The sequence below is a fragment of the Nomascus leucogenys genome, chromosome 12 (assembly GCF_006542625.1).
Source record: "Nomascus leucogenys isolate Asia chromosome 12, Asia_NLE_v1, whole genome shotgun sequence".
Lineage (NCBI taxonomy): Eukaryota > Metazoa > Chordata > Mammalia > Primates > Hylobatidae > Nomascus > Nomascus leucogenys.
Window position 1 is genome coordinate 104,697,973 of NC_044392.1, and position 18,309 is coordinate 104,716,281.

Below are 18,309 nucleotides of genomic sequence, written 5' to 3' on the forward strand. Positions count from 1 at the left end.
ACTGCGTATATACCCAAAGGATTATAAATCATGCTGCTATAAAGACACATGCACACGTATGTTTATTGTGGCACTATTCACAATAGCAAAGACTTGGAACCAACCCAAATGTCCATCAGTGATAGACCGGATTAAGAAAATGTAGCATATATACACCATGGAATACTATGCAGCCATAAAAAGGATGAGTTCATGTCCTTTGTGGGGACATGGATGAAGCTGGAAACCATCATTCTCAGCAAACTGTCGCAAGGACAAAAAAACCAAACACCGCATGTCCTCACTCATAGGTGGGAACTGAACAATGAGAACACTTGGACACCAGAAGGGGAACATCACACACCAGGGCCTGTCATGGGGTTGGGGGAGAGGGGAGGGATAGCATTAGGAGATATACCTAATGTTAAATGATGAGTTAATGGCTGCAGCACACCAACATGGCACATGTATACATATGTAACAAACCTGCACATTGTGCACATGTACCCTAGAACTTAAATTATAATAATAAAAAATAAAAATAAAAAAGGGGGTATTTTTCTTACATAAAAAGAAACTTGGCAATAGGTGCTTGCTGGTATTGATTTAGAAGGTTGATGCTGTTTGGGCTGACATTCTGAAATTTTCTTGAAATTTCCACTCTTCTTCCTTCTCTAAGGGCAGAAAGGGATGATGTATTTTCTCGCCCATTATAAGGGTCATGGCCTACATGCCTTCTACATGAAAGATGGGTTAACGAGAGAAAAGCATAACAAACTTAGTCAAAGCTTTATGTGACATGGGAGCCTTTAGAAATGAAGAACCAAAGAGCCAGGGAAAGCTATCTATTTTTATGCTTAGGCACAATGGAGAATAAATGGCTGCGTAGAAATCTGATTGGACAAAAGGTATAATATAACGGTAATAGACTAGCAAGGGACAGGAGACCCTGTAAGGCTTGCCTGTTCAGATTGTTCTTGGTTTCTGTGTAGCATTCTTTCCTCCCAGGTATGGGGCAAGAGCCCTCTGAAATGAGAGTCTTCAAGAGAAAAATTAAAGGAGTGACTTTCTACGTTTTATGGCTTGCTTTGGAGGAGAAATTTGGTTGGTGTGTTGTCTCATCTGCCATTAAACCAGACTGCCAATCTCAAGAATAGGTCAGTCCAGTTAAACAGTTAACAACTGTATCTCATCTCAGGAGGCAATGTTGTAGGTGAGCTTTCACCAAAGTTAGGCTTTTATGTAGTGTAAGCAATCAAGTATTTAATAAGATGTATTTTTAAGAAACAAAGTAAAAACAAAGGTTAGTAGAACAAACTAAACTCAATTTTTGAGTCCAGAGGGCACCCGATCAAGATTTTCTAGATGTTAGTCTCCAAGTAGCTTCAGCTGAAACAAGGGCAGGCAGTGGTAATTTGAACACATTTTCTTGGTTTACTGTTTGCATGGGGTGCCCCAGTGAACTTCCTGAATAGTCTATGCAGCAACAGGCATGAAGGTTGTTCATACACAAGTTGTCGTGGTCATTTATCTGAAGTCTATATAAAGTGATCCAGCTTCAGCTTGCTTGGCTTCAGGAAAAGAGCAGTTTTTTTGTTTTTGTATTTTTTTCAATGATTCCGAGCCAGAAAGTGGGAGAAAAATTAGTATTAATTATTTGAAGACTTGCAGCCAGAAATGGGAGGAAACTAGAAAATTCAAGAATGCAGTCCAGATTTTAGGTAACTAACAAACTTTCAAAAACAATAAGCTAGAATCTAATAACAGGTACACTATAATTTTCTTCTGAAACAGAATTTTTATGTACAGTCACCCCCATTTCTACCAAAAATAAATCAGAGTAAGACCGATTTATTTGCAAAATTGGTTTAGTTTCATTCAACTTGACCTGCTTATTTTAAAAAGTGCAGCAAGAATAGTGACTGACCGATAAGCTCTCTTTACATTTGCTTTGCTGGTACTTCTTATAAGAAATCTCAGTGAGGAATTCAAGACAAGAACTCACCATCAAAATTAACCTGTAGGACCTATAAACTTGGATAAATTTATTTCTGCTTGAGGTCCCCAAAATATCCCGAGGTTTCTTGGTCTGTTAGGAAGTGAGAGTCTGTACCTACTTGAAGGGTAACTGTGTGGAACACATATTTCAGGTAGCAAGCCAGTTTTTTCAAGGAGTTCTTTATTGGCTCCATAAAGTCAACCCCAGTTTCTTAAAGTTGTCTGACCACAAATGAAAATAAGGCATTCCAAAAAAGTTTTGGTAATAAAACCAATATTTCTATTTGTATCCTGTTATAAGGATAACAGATTTATATTGACCTTATGCAAATAACTATACTGCCATAAGAATAAAAATACTCAGGCCAGGTGTGGTGGCTCACACCTGTAATCTCAGCACTTTGACAGGCCAAGGCGGGCAGATCACTTGGAGCCAGGCGAAATCCTGTCTCTACTAAAAGTACAAAAATTAGCCAGGTGTGGTGGCAGGTGCCTGTAATCCCAGCTACTTGGGAGGTTGAGGCACGAGAATCATTTGAACCCGGGAGGCAGAGGTTGTAGTGAGCCAAGATGATGCACTGAACTCCAGCCTGGGCAACAGAGAGTGAGACTCTATCTCAAAAAAAAAAAAAAAAAAGAAAAGAAAAAAGAATAAGAATACTTATAAATAATATTTTTTAATTCTGAAGGAATCAGATAATCAGACAGGTGAAAAAAAGTAAATTTTTATATTTTTGTTCATAAAATTATAGTTTACCAAATGACTGTAAGCTATAGCTAGCTTAAACAAAAATAAGTTTCTTAAATCTGAATAACAAAACTTTTATTAAAACAAAAAATTTCAAAGAAAATGTCATAAAAACATTTTTTTTTCTTTTTTGAGACAGGGTCTTACCTTGTCACCCAGGCTGCAGTGGCGTGATCCCAGCTCACTGCAACTTCCACCTCCTGGGTTCAAGTGATTCTCGTGCCTCAGCCACCCAAGTAGCTGTGATTACAGGTGCATGCCACCACCACCACACCCGACTAATTTTTGTATTTGTCATAGAGATAGGCTTTCACCATGTTGGCCAGGCTGGTCTTGAACTCCTGGCCTCAAGTGACCCTTCTGCAGCAGCCTCCAAAAGTACTAGGATTACAGGCATGAGCCACCGCACCCTGACAAAAATATTCTTATCAGTTAATTTAGTTCCATGTAATTAATTATTGTTCTGTTTGATTTTGGTTAGCAGTTTCATGAAGCCATCCGTTTCTTCATTAGAGTACTGAAAATTCTTACCCAGTCCAGTGATGTATTCTTTAAGTTATCAGAAACCTATACTCAAGAGTACTTTAGATTCTTTTTCATGAATCTTCCTGAAGAAGCAAGTTTGGACTACAGCTGATTAAAAGTGCTTTTAGAGAAGAAGGAAAACAATAACCAAATATGAATGACAAAGAATGGCCATGTATGACAAAGAATGGCCATGTATGACAAAGAATGGCCATCTATGAATGACAAAGAATGGCCATGTATAAAATCAGGTGAAAGACTTCATTATAAAAATGACGCAACTTACAAAAAATTTTGGTTATTTCTGTGGTATACAAGATTTTAATATAATAATCAAAATTATGAAAGATTTCTAGGAATTCTATATAATTTTTGGAACACTATCAAAAACATACTTAGATGTTGTTGATATTAACTATATATAAGTTTAAAAGGTTTAGCAACACTTATAATATTATTTGATAATGCATCCCATGTAATTTAACATATCAAATAAGACTTATTAGTTTAATATCTCTCTTTTATAAAGTGAGAGACACATCCTTTAAGCTTTCCAGGTACCCAACTGAAAAATTCCAAAGTTAATTCAAAGTCAAACAGAGTTAATTTAGAATTTGACTTTGGGAAGTTTGTCAAAAATGTCAAATGGTTTAAAACACATGATTAAATATGAGCTTGGCTATCTATTCAAAATGACAATAACATATTTTAAAGGCAAATGCAGGAGGTTACATATTGTGAACAATGACCTAGCTCTTTTAATACTGAGAAGACTCACTTTTTATTAATAAAAATAAAAATAATCAAGGCTGGGTGTGGTGGCTCAGGCCTGTAATTCCAACATTTTGGGAGGCTGAGGTGTACAAATCACTTGATCCCAGGAGTTCAAGACTAGCCTGGGCAACATAGTACAACTCCATTTCTACAAAAACTACAAAAAATTAGTCAGGCATTGTGGCATGCACTTGTGGTCCCAGCTTGGGACTTGGAGGCCGAAATGAAAGGTTTAGTTAAGCCCAGAAGGCAGAGGTTGCAGTGAGCTGAGATCACACAACTGCACCCCAGGCTGAGCGACAAAGTGAAATCCTGTCTCAAAAAAAAAAAAAAAAAAAAAAAAAGTAATCAAACACCTAATAACATAAAGCACAAGAAATTATTATTATTTTTTGAGACAAAGTTTTGCGCTTGTTGCACAGGCTGGAGTGCAATGGTGCGATCTCGGCTCACCACAACCTCCGCCTCAAGGGTTCAAGTGATTCTCCTGCCTCAGCCTCCTGAGTAGCTGGGATTACAGGCATGTGCCACCACGCCCGGCTAATTTTGTATTTTTGGTAGAGACGGTTTCTCCGTGTTGGTCAGGCTGGTCTCGAACTCCTGACCTCAGGTGATCCGCCTACCTCAGCATCCCAAAGTGCTGGGATTATAGGTGTGAGCCAATGTGAGCCACCACGCCCGGCCTAGAAATTATCTTGACAAAACACAAAATATTTGTTTCCTAACAAATTATTTAAAAGGAGAAAAAAAAAATCTTCACATTCTCAGACAAATATTCCAAGAAAACTTCATGATTTTAAACTAAGAAAAAGAAATTCTAGTTAGATCCGTGTAATATAGCTAATTTTAATAAAACCTTATGAATAAGTTTATCCAATCTCAGTCATCTTTGACTGATAACACAAGGTAAAATTTTTACAAACATTTTATAACTTTTTGTTATATCCATAAGCTTTTTTTAAAAAAAACATATTTTTGTAACTTTCCTTATCAAAAACATCTTATTTTCTTCACAGAGTTGTTTCTCTATACAGTCATATCTCATTTTGTTGCTCTTCATTTTATTGTGCTTTGCAGATATTGCATTTTTAAATAAATTGACAATTTGTGGCAACTCTAAGTTGGGTGAGTCTATTTGCATCATTTTTTCAACAGCATGTGCTCACTTTGTTTTTGTCAGCATTTTTTTAGCAATGAAGTATTTTTAAATTAAGGCAAGTACAATTTTTTTTCAACATGATGCTATTGAACACTTAATGGACTACAATATCGTATAAACATGACTTTTATATGCCCTAGTGATATGACTCCGATGACTGGAGGAATACCAGGGTCCTTAGTCTCATGCCTATTTTGATAAAATGACATGGACACACGTGGAGTGGTTTTAAGGAGCGGGAAGTTTAATAGACAAGAAAGAAGGAAGAAACTCCCCGACACAGAGACAGAGGGAGGGAGGGCTCCAAAGCCAAGACAGGAAATCCCTTGTGCAGCAGAAAAGTGGCTGCTTATATGAGGTGGCTGGAGGAGGTGGTGTCTGATTTGCATAGGGCTCAGGGGCTGCTTTGACCAGACAGGTCATTTACGGAGCCGTGAAAAACCTAGCCCTTCCACCCTAGCCTTTTAATATGCAAATGCAGGGCACCATGATGTTCTACACACGTGGGGATATGTGGGGGCAGCCATGTTGTCAGGCACATGTGGGGGCAAGGAAGAAGATGCTGGGAATTGACATGTTTTGGTGGACCCAGATTCTAAGGGGCCCATTTGCATATCAAAGTTCGCTAACCAAGCTTTAAGAACCAAGGCTTTCCTGCTAGCCAAAAAGTGTTTCTGGAGCTGCTTAAAAGAAACAAAAACTTCCCAAGGACCCCTTTTCCTCTTTATTTGCCTAAAATAATTTCTTAATAACTCCTATTACACTGGGAAATCAAAAGTATGTATGACTCACTTTATTGCAGTATTCACTTTATTGCAAAGATCTGGAACCAAACCTGCAACATCTCCAAGGTATGCTTGTAATTTCTAGTAGCTGAGTTTTTATCGTGAAGGGTAACTATCAAGTTCTAGAGAAGAGTGTAGAAAATTTACAAATCAAAGGCACAGAGAAAGCCTACTATCAGAGAGCAATCTTACGGAGGCTATGAACTAGATTGTAAGCCGGTGACTGAGGAGACATCTTACAGCTGTTTAAATGTCTCCAAAGACCCACCTGAGTGGACGAGTTATCCATTTCTGTTACAACTGAATTGTTGCATTTTTCTCGATTTTTGTCTGAAGTTCTCACTAGAGAGTGTTTATAGACACTAGTGAGAGAGATGGGCTTATCAAGATAGCTACTCTATGGTAGAGCCCCGATTGGGAGGATAATTAGGCTCAAGTATGTGAATTAAGTGAGACACAGAGGAATATTCAAAATGAATCCTGAGGTAACATAAAATTATGGGAATTTACTACAGGATTTTACAAGGACATACACAGATGGACCTAGGAGAAGGTTTAGAAGCCTAACTAAAGTCTGGCCACAGAAACCAGAGTCCTTCTAAGAAGGGGTCGTAGAGGAGCCAGTTTAAGAAGATTTTGAGTCCCCTTCCCCACCACCCTAAAAAGCCAATGATATTCTACATTCTCCTCAGCAAAAAAATCTTGCCAGCAAGAAAGAAAAAAGAAGGGCTGAGCATATAGTTAGCAGGGATTTAACAAGCAGAGTTCCAGTCAACTAAGTTCCCATGGAAGAAGCCATATCCAATAGCGAGAACACAGAGGCCTTAAAAAAAGTAAAGCCTCAATATCCGCTTTCAATTAAACAGACTTCTGACCACAGAGTTCTTTGGAGAAAAAAACAAAACAAAAAAACTTTTCAAATCTTTTATTTTCAGATTTCAGCCAGAACAAACAGCGACTGCTTGAACTACTTGTGGCTTTTTTTTTTTTTTTTCTGCTTTTAAACTGAGGCCCCTACCAAGTGACTCAAAACCAAAATCAGTAAGTCTTTTATGACTTAACCAAGGATGAAAGAGATGTCCTGAAAAGAGGGTGCAAAAAGATATAGTCCTCCCAAGATCCAGAATCATCCGCAAAAGACAGTCAAAAGAAAGAAAGACCTTTGTTGCCACAGAACTAAGCAATGAAGGCTGAGACCAAAAACAAACAAACAAAAACAACAAAACAGGCCTCTTACGAATTGGAACCTCTAATAAGACAAATTCCCCTGAGAGCTGACACTACATGACAAACAAAAACATTCAGGCTCTCAGCCTATTTGGATTGGCTGCCTGATGTAAGCTGATACTTGCACCCCCCAGCTGGCAGAGACCAGAGAGAATATTCTCACTGATCATAAAACCAAACCTTCAGGACACAGAACAAGACAAATAGGAAAGAAATAGCTGTCTCTGGAAAGGAAAAGATCAATAACAAATATGTACTTCCAAACCAAATTCACACAAAAGACACAATCCAAACAAATGATTTCTTCCTGCTAATCTGAATTTGGGAAGGAAGGGATAAAAAGAAATGCTTACCTTCCATTCTTAACCGGGCACTACAGGCAGAGATCCAGGAGAGGTGACCTTGGTTAAAAAAAAAAAAAAAAAAAATGTGTTTTGTTGTTGTTGCTGTTGTTGATTTTTTGTCAGTTGTCCCAAGCTCTGGTGTGAGTCAGGTGTTTCAATGACCCCACAATGGGCACCAGAAACTGTAGGGGCAGGAAAGGGGTGTGATAACTTGATATTATAGGAGGATCAAACGTAGCACTTACTCACCCATCGTAAGTGCTGTGTTTGATCCTCCTATAATAAAAGATAGGTTAACAAGAGAAAAGCATGACAGGTTTGTTTAATCAAACTTTGATGAGACACAGGAGCCTTCAGAAATGAAGAGCAAAAGACCCAGGGAAAACTGTTTTTATGCTTAGGTTTGACGAAGAGTGGACGTCCATGCTGAAATGTGATTAGTCAAAAAGGGTGATTGAGTGGTAAAAGACAGAGAAAACCTAGTCAGGCCTGTCTGTTCAGATTCTTCTGGGTTTCTGTGGAAATCCTTCCTCCTAGATATGGGCCAGGACCCCTCTGAAATGAGGTTCTTTAAGGGAGAAGAGAAAAGAGTGACCTTTCTACGTTTTATGGCTTACTTTGGGGAAAGGGTTCTAGTTTCTATGACCCACCTTAGGCAAGAGGAATTCTATGATTCACTTCAGGAGAGAGCAGGACAAGGTCAGAGAGAGATTTTGCTTTTGAGGCTCTCCCATCTCCTTTAGTTCAAAGTACTCAGCATGCCAAAGTGCCATACTTTGTGGTATCATTTTCTGAGCCCCAACGCTTGGGTCACATATGGTAGCTTCAGCTCCTGACATTAGATCCACATCCAAGGAAAGAAAAATGAGAAAGGGATGATGCCAGGCAGATACGTCCCCTTTTAATAGGAAAGCAAAACCTCCCCCAAAACATTCAGGAGACTTCCATCTACCACGTGTTAAGCACAGCTGCACACAGAACCAAGCAATGAAGCTGTGTGGCTACCGTTGGCTCAAGGGAAACTGAAATATGAGCATCTATCTGGGCACATTGCTCCCCGATCTGGAGTTTTGTCAGCAAAGAAGGAGTGAATGAATATTAAGTAAGCAATCAACAATATCTGCCACAGTATTATTTACTGAACCTTCCATGTGCCAAGCTCTACACTGAGATCTTTATATAAATTATTTCATTTACTCCTCACATTTAATACAATAAGGCTTTTTCAAATTAGGAATGTTTTTTTAAAACAGATAAGGAGATAGTGGCACAAAAAAATGTAGACAACACAATTCAGCTACAAGGTGGTGAAAGTGCGTTTCAAAACCAGATATTTTAACCCTAGAGCTTAGAGCTTAGCATTGTTGGGTTGATGGGAAAAAGTTACACACACACACACACACACACACACACACACACTTATAGGACCTCTGAAAAATTCTCTTATACCTATGAGCTATTATTGTTGCTAGAATATAGCGTGTGAGATCACATGCTTTACCCTTCCTCTGAAATTTCATCCCACAACTCTGGCACTCAACATTTTACAAGCGCTTCTGTTAAATACGTATCTAAAACATTCCCCCATTCCCCACCTTGACTGGGCTTCTTGGGTTAGAGATTATATTTTATATTTCTTAATGTTCTCCTCTCCATCAGTGCCTTGCTCTTACTCAACTAAAAGGTGAATGCTGCTAGTAAAAGCAACCAGAGTGAGTTTTTAAATTCAAAAGGCCTGAAGTCCTGCTTCCCTAGGCGTAGGGTCTACTCCTTAGCAGCTTCAAAGGGGCTGTACTAGAGCAAGAAGGAAACGTAGGCAGGGGATTCATGGCTGGAGACAGACTTCACAGATACTCTCTATTCTCAGCTAATTAGCGTCTTCAACTCATCTCTTGCTCATCTTCTTAGATTCCTCTCACTGTTGCTTTGAGAGTTTAAAATCGGAAAAATACTGTATTTCCTATTATAAACAGTATAATAGGAACACATGACATCAATGTCCTGGCCTAAGGACTATGAGGCTTGGAATGTGTATCGTCACCAAACGTCAATAATTTAAGATCTATTCCAGTATAGAATACTGCAAGTATATCATGCTACGCTGTAAATATAACACGTTTATAACTACAGCTCTCAGAGCTCGAAGCACGTGCCTAGACCCAAAACAGATCCAGCAGTGGGTCCACTTAAAAAAAATCAGATAGTATCTCTGTGTCTCTGTTTTTCATTAAACATTATGCTTGAGAATAATTTAAGCTCAGTCAGTGTCACAGATTTATTTGCCCAAAGTTACTTTAAAAAAATCCATTTCTACAGAGGTCCATTGGCATTGCCACTTTGCATTGGAACCTGTGGTCAAGCAATTAGTAACAGTTCTCAGCTGGCGTCCTTGTCTTAATGATCCACAGGTACAGAGAACTTCTTTAGTGAGGAGGCTCCAGAAAGAATTCTGCTCTTGCATAGTAACTTGACAATCAAACCTGAGAATTATTAGGAAAGAGAATAGCCAAAGCAGAAAGGAAATGGGACAGCTTTGTATTGTAATTAAAATACAGGAATCATATACATGTGGATTTGAATCCTAATACATATGCACTAGCTGTGTGAACTGGGGAAAGTTACTTAATCTCTTCAGTCTCATAGTTTTCATCTGTAAAACAAGAAGGATATGATACAAATATCTGACAGAAGGGACTTTAATGTATGCAGTGCCTGTTAGGCACCATGGTTAGGCATTCTATAAATGACACTATTATTTACATGAGACACACAGGGCAAAAGAATTAACAGCACATTGTTTATCATAGGAATCTGATCCCAGAGGGGCCAGTAGAACCAAGGAAAGGCTTTTCTTACTAAAGAAAAGCTTTCCTCCAAGCTCACTTTATCTTATGCCTTGCTATTCTGCCTCCTCGGCTAGAGTGGCTATTCTGAAATATCCATGTGCTGGCTCCATACTATCCTGCCGATAGCTATCTGTCACAGCCGTCATGCCCACTAGCACTGTGAAACTTTTGTTTCCAAGGTAAAAGATAACAATTCCAGCCATGATTTTTTTTTCCACTGTTGGTTAAATGGGTCAGAAGGATCAGCTGCATACCTCTCCCACAAATAAGACCAGCACATTGCCTACTGGAAGGAGATCAGCATATTTGAAGGAGTCAGAGCCTCTCAGGTCTGCTTTTAAGAAAACAAAGTGTTTTCTACTATGGTAGGTAGCCCTGGAACAAACAGTCTCACCTGCCAACAATGCAGGTTGAATAGATTGGCTATAAGTTGGTGTAGGGGTGTTTTCTGTGATCCTCATAAGTTTGTGGGTGTTTTCCATGACCCTCTTAAGTTTGTAGTTGGGACAGACTCCTGCAACAAAAGACAGATTAACAGGAGAAAAACAAGTAGGTTTACAAATACATGCAGTGCACTTCACATAGGAGAAACTTCAGTGAAAGATGACTCAAAGCACTGGCTTAAAAACCTGGCTTATAGAAGAACTTCAACAAAGAACAATAAAGTTTAGGGAAGTAACAGGACAAAGGAAAACAGTTTAAGGCTTCCAGAGGTGGGAAACTGTGGGAAGGTAAATTTATGAAAATAAACTAATAGAGCAAGGCTTGTTTGCATATTCCTCTGGTGCCATCTCTGGGCTGATAAGAACTGTCTCCAGTAAAAGAGAATTTCTATCCTGTCTTCAGGCAGAAAAGGAGGATAGAGAGAGCTTCTCTCCCTTTGCTGCTTATTAACTGCCTTTAGTTTAAAAATTAGAGGTTACCTTCTCTATGTTAAAGAGGTATATTTTGGGGTGACATATTCTAATTTCCTTCACTGGGACTGAAGTCCCTAAGCCTAGCACAATGGGAGTGAATAGAGCAAGGTGAAACTGTCCGATGAAATAAGATCATGCTGTATTCTGTTTCATTGGTTGATGTATCTGTTTTTGTACCAATACAATGCTGTTTTGGTTACTGTAGCTCTGTGGTATAGTTTGAAGTCAGGTAGTGTGATGCCTCCAGCTTTGTTCTTTTTGCTTAGGACTGCCTTGGCTATTCAGCCTCTTTATTGGTTCTATATGAATTTTAAAATAGTTTCCTCTAGTTCTTTGAAGAATGTCAATAGTAGTTTAATAGAAATAGCATTGAATCTATAAATTGTTTGGGGCAGTATGGCCATTTTCATGATACTGATTCTTCCTATCCATGAGCAGGGAATGTTTTTCCATTTGTTTTTGTCATCTCTGATTTCTTTGAGCAGTGATTTGTAGTTCTCCTTGTAGGAATCTTTCACCTCCCTAGTTATCTGTATTCCTAGGTATTTTATTCTTTGGTGGGAATTGTGAATGGGAGTTCATTCCAGATTTGGTTCTCAGCTTGACTGTTGTTTCTGTTCTATTATAAAGATACATGCATGTGTGTGTTCACTGCAGCACTACTCATAATAGCAAAGACATGGAGTCAACCTTAGTGTCCATCAATCATAGACCTGGTAAAGATAATGTGTTACACATACACCATGGCATACTATGCAGCCATAAAGAAGAATGAGATCATGTCCTTTACAGGCACACGGGTGGAGCTGGAGGCCATTATCCTTAGCAAACCAACACAGGAACAGAAAACCAAATATCACATGTTCTCACTTATAAGTGGGAGCTAAATGATGAAAACACATGGACACATAGACAGAAACAACACACACTGGGGCCTTTTAGAGGGGGGAGGGTGGGAAAAGGGAGAGGATCAGGAAAAATAACTAATGGGTACTAGGGCTAATACCTGGGTGATGGAATAATCTGCACAACAAACCACCGTGACACAAGTTTACCTATGTAACAAACCTGAACTTGTACCCCTGAACTTAAAAGTTTTCTTAAAAAAAAAGAAAAAGATCCTTCATGGACATAAAACAACAACTCAAATTTTACTGTCAAGCGGAATGCTGTTCAGCCTAATGATTTTTGTCTCAAACTCTCCTCCTTGGCTGTTTGAAATAGACTATAAATTTTCTCTGTGGTGATCTCAGCCTACACTAATTCAAATACAATACGATATGGTTTGTCCTCGTTTTCCTTGTTAGAGGATACATCTGCATGCTGACTTCTTTCACCAAATAGCTGTTGCACGAGACAAGTGTGGAAGATCAGTGCATTTCATTAGGAGTAAAAGCTCACAGATGGGATTCAGCAAAGTGATTTTAAATCTAAAGTGTTTACTTCTCAAACTCTCCTGGCTATTGCACCGTGGAGAAGATGAGGGAGGGAGGAGGCAGAGTTTCCATTTCTGTAGAAGAATGGTAAACAGGCAGCTAGGAAGTCATAACCCTGACAAGTATTGAAGCACAGTGGATATTTATGTTTGAAAGAAAAACCAATTTCATTTGTTTTACATAATAATGGATTCAGAGAAGTTTCCAAAACAGAAAAATTAGTTAACTGATCAAGGCTTAGTTCTGAATATTTTGATAGGCTGAGTATACACAGAATGGAAGCTGACTCTAGATGTCCTATACGCTTTCCAAAGAATGTCTCAATATGTCAATTTTCTTTCATTGTGGAAGAAAACAAAACAGCCACAATTTTCTCAGAGCAAATGGAAAGTATTATCTCTTTTCTGCAAACTAATAGGCCAGCATTCCTCTTACATAATAAAGTCATAATTTAAAAAAGACCTTTATTTCCCTGCGTTATAAGGAAAATTGTATTTTTCCTCACAATTGTGCAGCACTCCAACAACAACCAAAAAAGCCATCTACTAAGATTAAAGATCGTTCCAGACATCTAATTTCTCAAGACATAGATTTTCTGCAGCCAAAAATTAGGTGAACTCCCAGATCAGGAATAAAGCTTTCCAAAGCCCCATCTTTAGTTGAGTTGACTTGCACAGCATGACATATTAGGATGATCCAATCATTTTAAAGTAACAAATCCTCTCTTAAAGAGAAGGTAACCTCTGATATCATTAGAGACCCCAGTGTTCCTTTGGTTGTTACACTCTTTTATTCTGATCTGTAATCTGTTAACCAGTGGGAAGTCAGGAGAACAAAGACATCGCAGACACTGTATATCAATCAAGGAATCAGCTGTACTACAATGACAACTCAGCTGGCGGCTTTGAAAGTTTATGAGCCAGCATAAAATGTAATCATCTCAGAAGTCAGAGCATATTATGGGATAGAAAGCTTTTCTTTAGAGCCTGAGAAGATCAGCAGGAAAATATTTTATCCACATAGTATTGATGATGGTAACACAGATAAAAATCTTCAACCATTTCAAAAATTGTTTTAATAGACAATTCAGGAAAAATGATGGCCTTATATAACATTTCCATGGGGGGCATAGTCTTAAAGGGTGATGGTGAAATTTAGAACAAAAAGCAGCAGGAATTTTCCTATGACAGCATTTGTACCTCCTTTCTAGTATAAGACCTGACTAGCACTACAGAACTGAAATATCACTGCAAAAGAAACACATTTTTTTAAGGCCAAAAGGACTTTTAAAAATAAACATTTTCTTTTTTCATTCTTGACAATCCATTGAGACTATTTCTCTCTCTGTTATTGGCCTCACCCAGTAAGCGAGTATTGTGGCATTCTGAAGTTCTAGAATCAAGCGTGTTGGAGTTCACTGAGATTAGCACTGATCTTTTGACACTAGCTGACCATCTGATGAGAGAAAAGCATTCTTAAGTGAGCTACATGCCAAGTACAAAGGCAGAAAGTTGATTACATTGTCTTACTCTCCCAAGCTCCAGTTCCCTTCTATTATGCAAGAAGTTCCAGTATTCCAGCACGTTCTTGCTTGTGAAGCTTTGAGGTTCTTATTGCTCAGCATAATGTAGAAACTAAGATGGTTTATTTAAATTTTTGCCTGTTTTGTCTGTTCTCTGAAGCAGCAAGCTTTTTTCCCAATATCTCCCTTCTAGGTCTATTTCAATCATTGCTGTGGTCAACATGAATGTCATCATTTACCCTTACCAAACATTAATTACATGGCATGTGCTCTGCTAAATACTTTCCATACATAATTTTATTTAGTCCTAACAACCATCTTGTGAGGAAGGCAATATCTCTACATTATTATTTAGTCTTGCCTAAGATCATCCTGTTAACCAGTTACAGAGCTGAAATATGAACCTAGTTTTCCTGAACTTGAAGCCCAACTGTCAGGTTTTATACTATACCATTTACCAAAGCTGAGCTTAAACCCTTCTTGCAACTTTAATCCATTTCCTTATTAGAGTTTTGCACTGTAGTGTCCAAAATCTCTCATGCAATACCAGGAAAAGGAAAACTCTGGTCCACTTTTGGCTGACAAGACTGGGGAGGGCTAGTAATTGCAATAATCTAAAAATTATCTTATAAACAAAAGCATATTGAAAACCTCACCCCCACACTATGTTCCAACTGTACTAAACCACTTGTTATGCTAACTGGGTCCTGCTTTCCACTTGCTTGCCTATTTGCCTGTAATTTCCTTTTTAAAATTTGCAAAATGTCCAGCCTTTCCTTATTTTAATACCTAATGTGCATTTTCAACAGCATATTTATTATCAGTGTCACAGAGATTTGCTCCCTCCAAAGCCCTCTGAAAAATGTAGGCTGCCTGCACACGTTAACAACCTGTGTTGGGGTTTCTTTGTCTCTGTGTTTAATGCTGAAGCCTCTTTCTTTGGGACACTTCAAACTCTGATCCACAGCCATGTGAACAACTCTGCTTTCCGCTGCAAACAGGAGAAAGTGATGCAAATAAAAAATTCTTTAAACTCCGTCTTATAGTGTGAGCTTAAAACACCTTTCTTCCTCCTTACACTATCTTCCTCCTCAAATGAATAAATATATAAACACCATCACAATTTCTATGTTATATGCTCTCATTATTTAACTATGTTATACTGCACTTCAGGCTGGGCATGGTGGCTCAAGCCTGGAATCCCAACACTTTGGGAGGCCAAGGCGGGACCCAGGAGCTTGAGACCAGCCTGAACAACGTAGGGAGATCCCGTCTCTAAAAATAACAATAAAAAACTTAGCCAGGAATGATGGTGCACACCTGTGGTCCCAGCTACTCAGGAGGCAGAGTTAGGAGGATCACCTGACCCTTGGGGGAAGGGCCGAGGCTACAGAGAGCCATGATTGGGCCACTGCACTGCAGCCTAGGTGACAGAGTGAGACTCTCTCTCTCTATCTCTGTGTGTATGTGATACAAAAACATACACACATATATAATACATATATACACACACACACATATATACTGCACTTCCAAATCAAAAAATAATTTTATTGACTCATAACTCTTAAATTTGAAGAGGATCCCAGACTGTCTTCCATCTTTTTGCACAGAATTACAAGAGATATTTTGGACATCATGTGAAGCTTTGAATAGAGAAATGAAAAAGTGCTGGCACTCTTCTACACAGATGTCTGTACCTTTGGGGCTCTGACGTCTCCTTACTCCTAGGTAGTTAAGGGGTTGCTTATAGGTTATTGGGGAGAATTTCTGAGTGGCTTCGTTATGCAGATTACAATAATAGCAACTGGTGGGGGAAAAAAAAAGACAGAAAAGCCAAGATTCCTCTATTCAAGAAACTGATGTATTTTTGCTACAGATATTCTAATCATATCAGTGATGGAAGATAACGCTGAGGGCTTTCAAGGCAAGAGGCTCTGTGTTACATATTCATTCTCTCACTTAACCTTCACCATAACCCTGTGGAGAGAAATAATTACGAGCTTTTGTTCCAATTTGAGTTGACAGGCACAGAAAGGTTAAAGAGTGTGCTCATAGTATCACAACCAGCGAAAGTACAACATCCAGGTCTGGAGCCCATGCTGTTGACACTAGACTCTCCTGGAACTTCAGAAATGTTACTGAAATAAACCTCTCCTGCTTCCAAACAAAGAAACACAAGAAAAATTCATCAGAAGAGAACTCAATGAGAAAAGCAGGACCCTAGACTAGACAAAATACCATTTTCTTAAGTGTATCGATTGACGTCATCTAATTTATTCATTCAAAAAGCATTTGTTGTGCTTACTTAATATGTGCCAGGAACTGCTCTAGGTGGTAATCTATCAGTGGATAAAACAGACAAAAAATCCTCACCTTCCTGTGTTGAAACCAGACAATAATAATCAGTATGCAAGCTAGATAATAATGGGCAGAGAGAGCAGAAGAAGAAAAGTGGAGTACAGAACCCCAGGGTGGGAGGGTTGTTCAAGAGATTAGGTGGCCAAGGAAAAATCTGAATGAAGACTGAGAAGGTATGGTCAGGGAAGTAGGAGGAAAACCAGAAGAGTTTGTTGTCCTAGAAGCCAAGTGAAGAGTGGTTTTTAAGGAAGAAAGAGTAATCAACTGTATCACATGCTGTGTGGTGTCCTTGCTGTGTGTCATTTTGGAAGAGCTGTGTGGGTAAAAACCCGAGTGGAGTAGGCTCAAGAGAAAATGGAAGAGACAAATTGGAGGCAGCTAGGGTGACTATAACAAAATATCGCAGACTGCTGGGTTAAAACAGCAGAAATATATTTCCTCTCCATTGTGGAGGCTTAAAGTCCAAAGATCAAGGTGTTGACAGGTCCGGTTTCTCCTGAGGCCTTTCTCCTTGGCTTGCAGGGGGCTGCCTTCTCATGGTATCTTCATGTGGTCTTTCCTCTGTGCCCGTCCCCCTAGTGTCTCTCTGCGGGTTCAAATTTCCTCTTCTTTAAGGACACTAGTCACATTGGATTAGGGCCCCCCCCAATGGCCTCTCTTTAACTTAAGGCGCTATCTCCAAATGTAGTCATGTTCTGTGGTACTAGGGAGTCAGGGATTCCATATATGAATTTAGAGGGGATACAGAATTCAGCACAAAACACAGCACATACAGACAACTTTTTAAATGAGATGAGCAGAACAGGGGGTCAGAAAACTGAGATGGTGATTGAATGCAGTCAATAAAGAGATTTCTATTTTATTTATTATTATATATATTTTTTGAGACAGAGTCTTGCTCTGTCACCCAGGCTGGAGTGCAGTGGCACAATGTCGGCTCACTGCAACCTCTGCCTCCAGGTAAGCAATTCTCCTACCTCAGCCTGCCTCCCGAGTAGCTGGGGTTACAAGCGCCTGCCACCACACCCAGCTAATTTTTGTATTTTTAGTAGAGACGGGGTTTCACCATGTTGGCCAGGCTGGTCTTGACCTGCTGACCTCGTGATCTGCCTGCCTCAGCCTCCCAAAGTGCTAGGATTACAGGCATGAGCCACCACACCTGCCCTATTGCTTTTTTAAATGAAAGAAATGACTGCATTATGTTGTGTGCTGCTGCAGCTGATCTGGTAAGGTGGAATAATTAGTGTCACAAAAGAGGATGTTATATGTAACACAATTATATATTCTGCTTAGTTTGCTTCATACATTCCTGTATAAGTTATGCTTTTAGGAACTTTCTTCATAATATATTCTTCCAAATTCTACTTTCAAAGAATGTCAATGGGATAGAGTTCTGGTTTCACAAATATTTGGAAAACAGAACTATTCACTGTGTTAGAAGTGGCTAATGACAGTTGTTGGCAATAAGTGATTATCACCACAGGGGGCTACTTGTCTCTTTGTGTATTTGGATAAGGAAAGGCTGACTTGGAGACCCTTAGAGGCCATGGAAACACTCCCCCCCTGAGGGATAAGACTCATGGGGAATGAGGTGATTACAGAGTGGGCTGACTAACGGTGTGTGGGTTGCCCACCAGCCTCTGCGGAATGGGAATGTGCTTGCAGCGAGATACTCCGTGGAGGCGTTG

General features: G+C 39.2%; 1 long non-coding RNA gene across 1 annotated transcript in view; it reads right to left on the reverse strand.

Moving 5' to 3' along the window:
* Positions 1-18,309, reverse strand: part of LOC115837555 — a 121,260-nt gene that overhangs the window by 80,601 nt on the left and 22,350 nt on the right. Inside the window, exons 2-3 of the long non-coding RNA XR_004032566.1 lie at positions 10,780-10,899; positions 7,549-7,596 (exon numbers count right to left, since the gene is read on the reverse strand). This is a non-coding gene — a long non-coding RNA (uncharacterized LOC115837555). The remainder of the gene's footprint in view (positions 1-7,548; positions 7,597-10,779; positions 10,900-18,309) is intronic.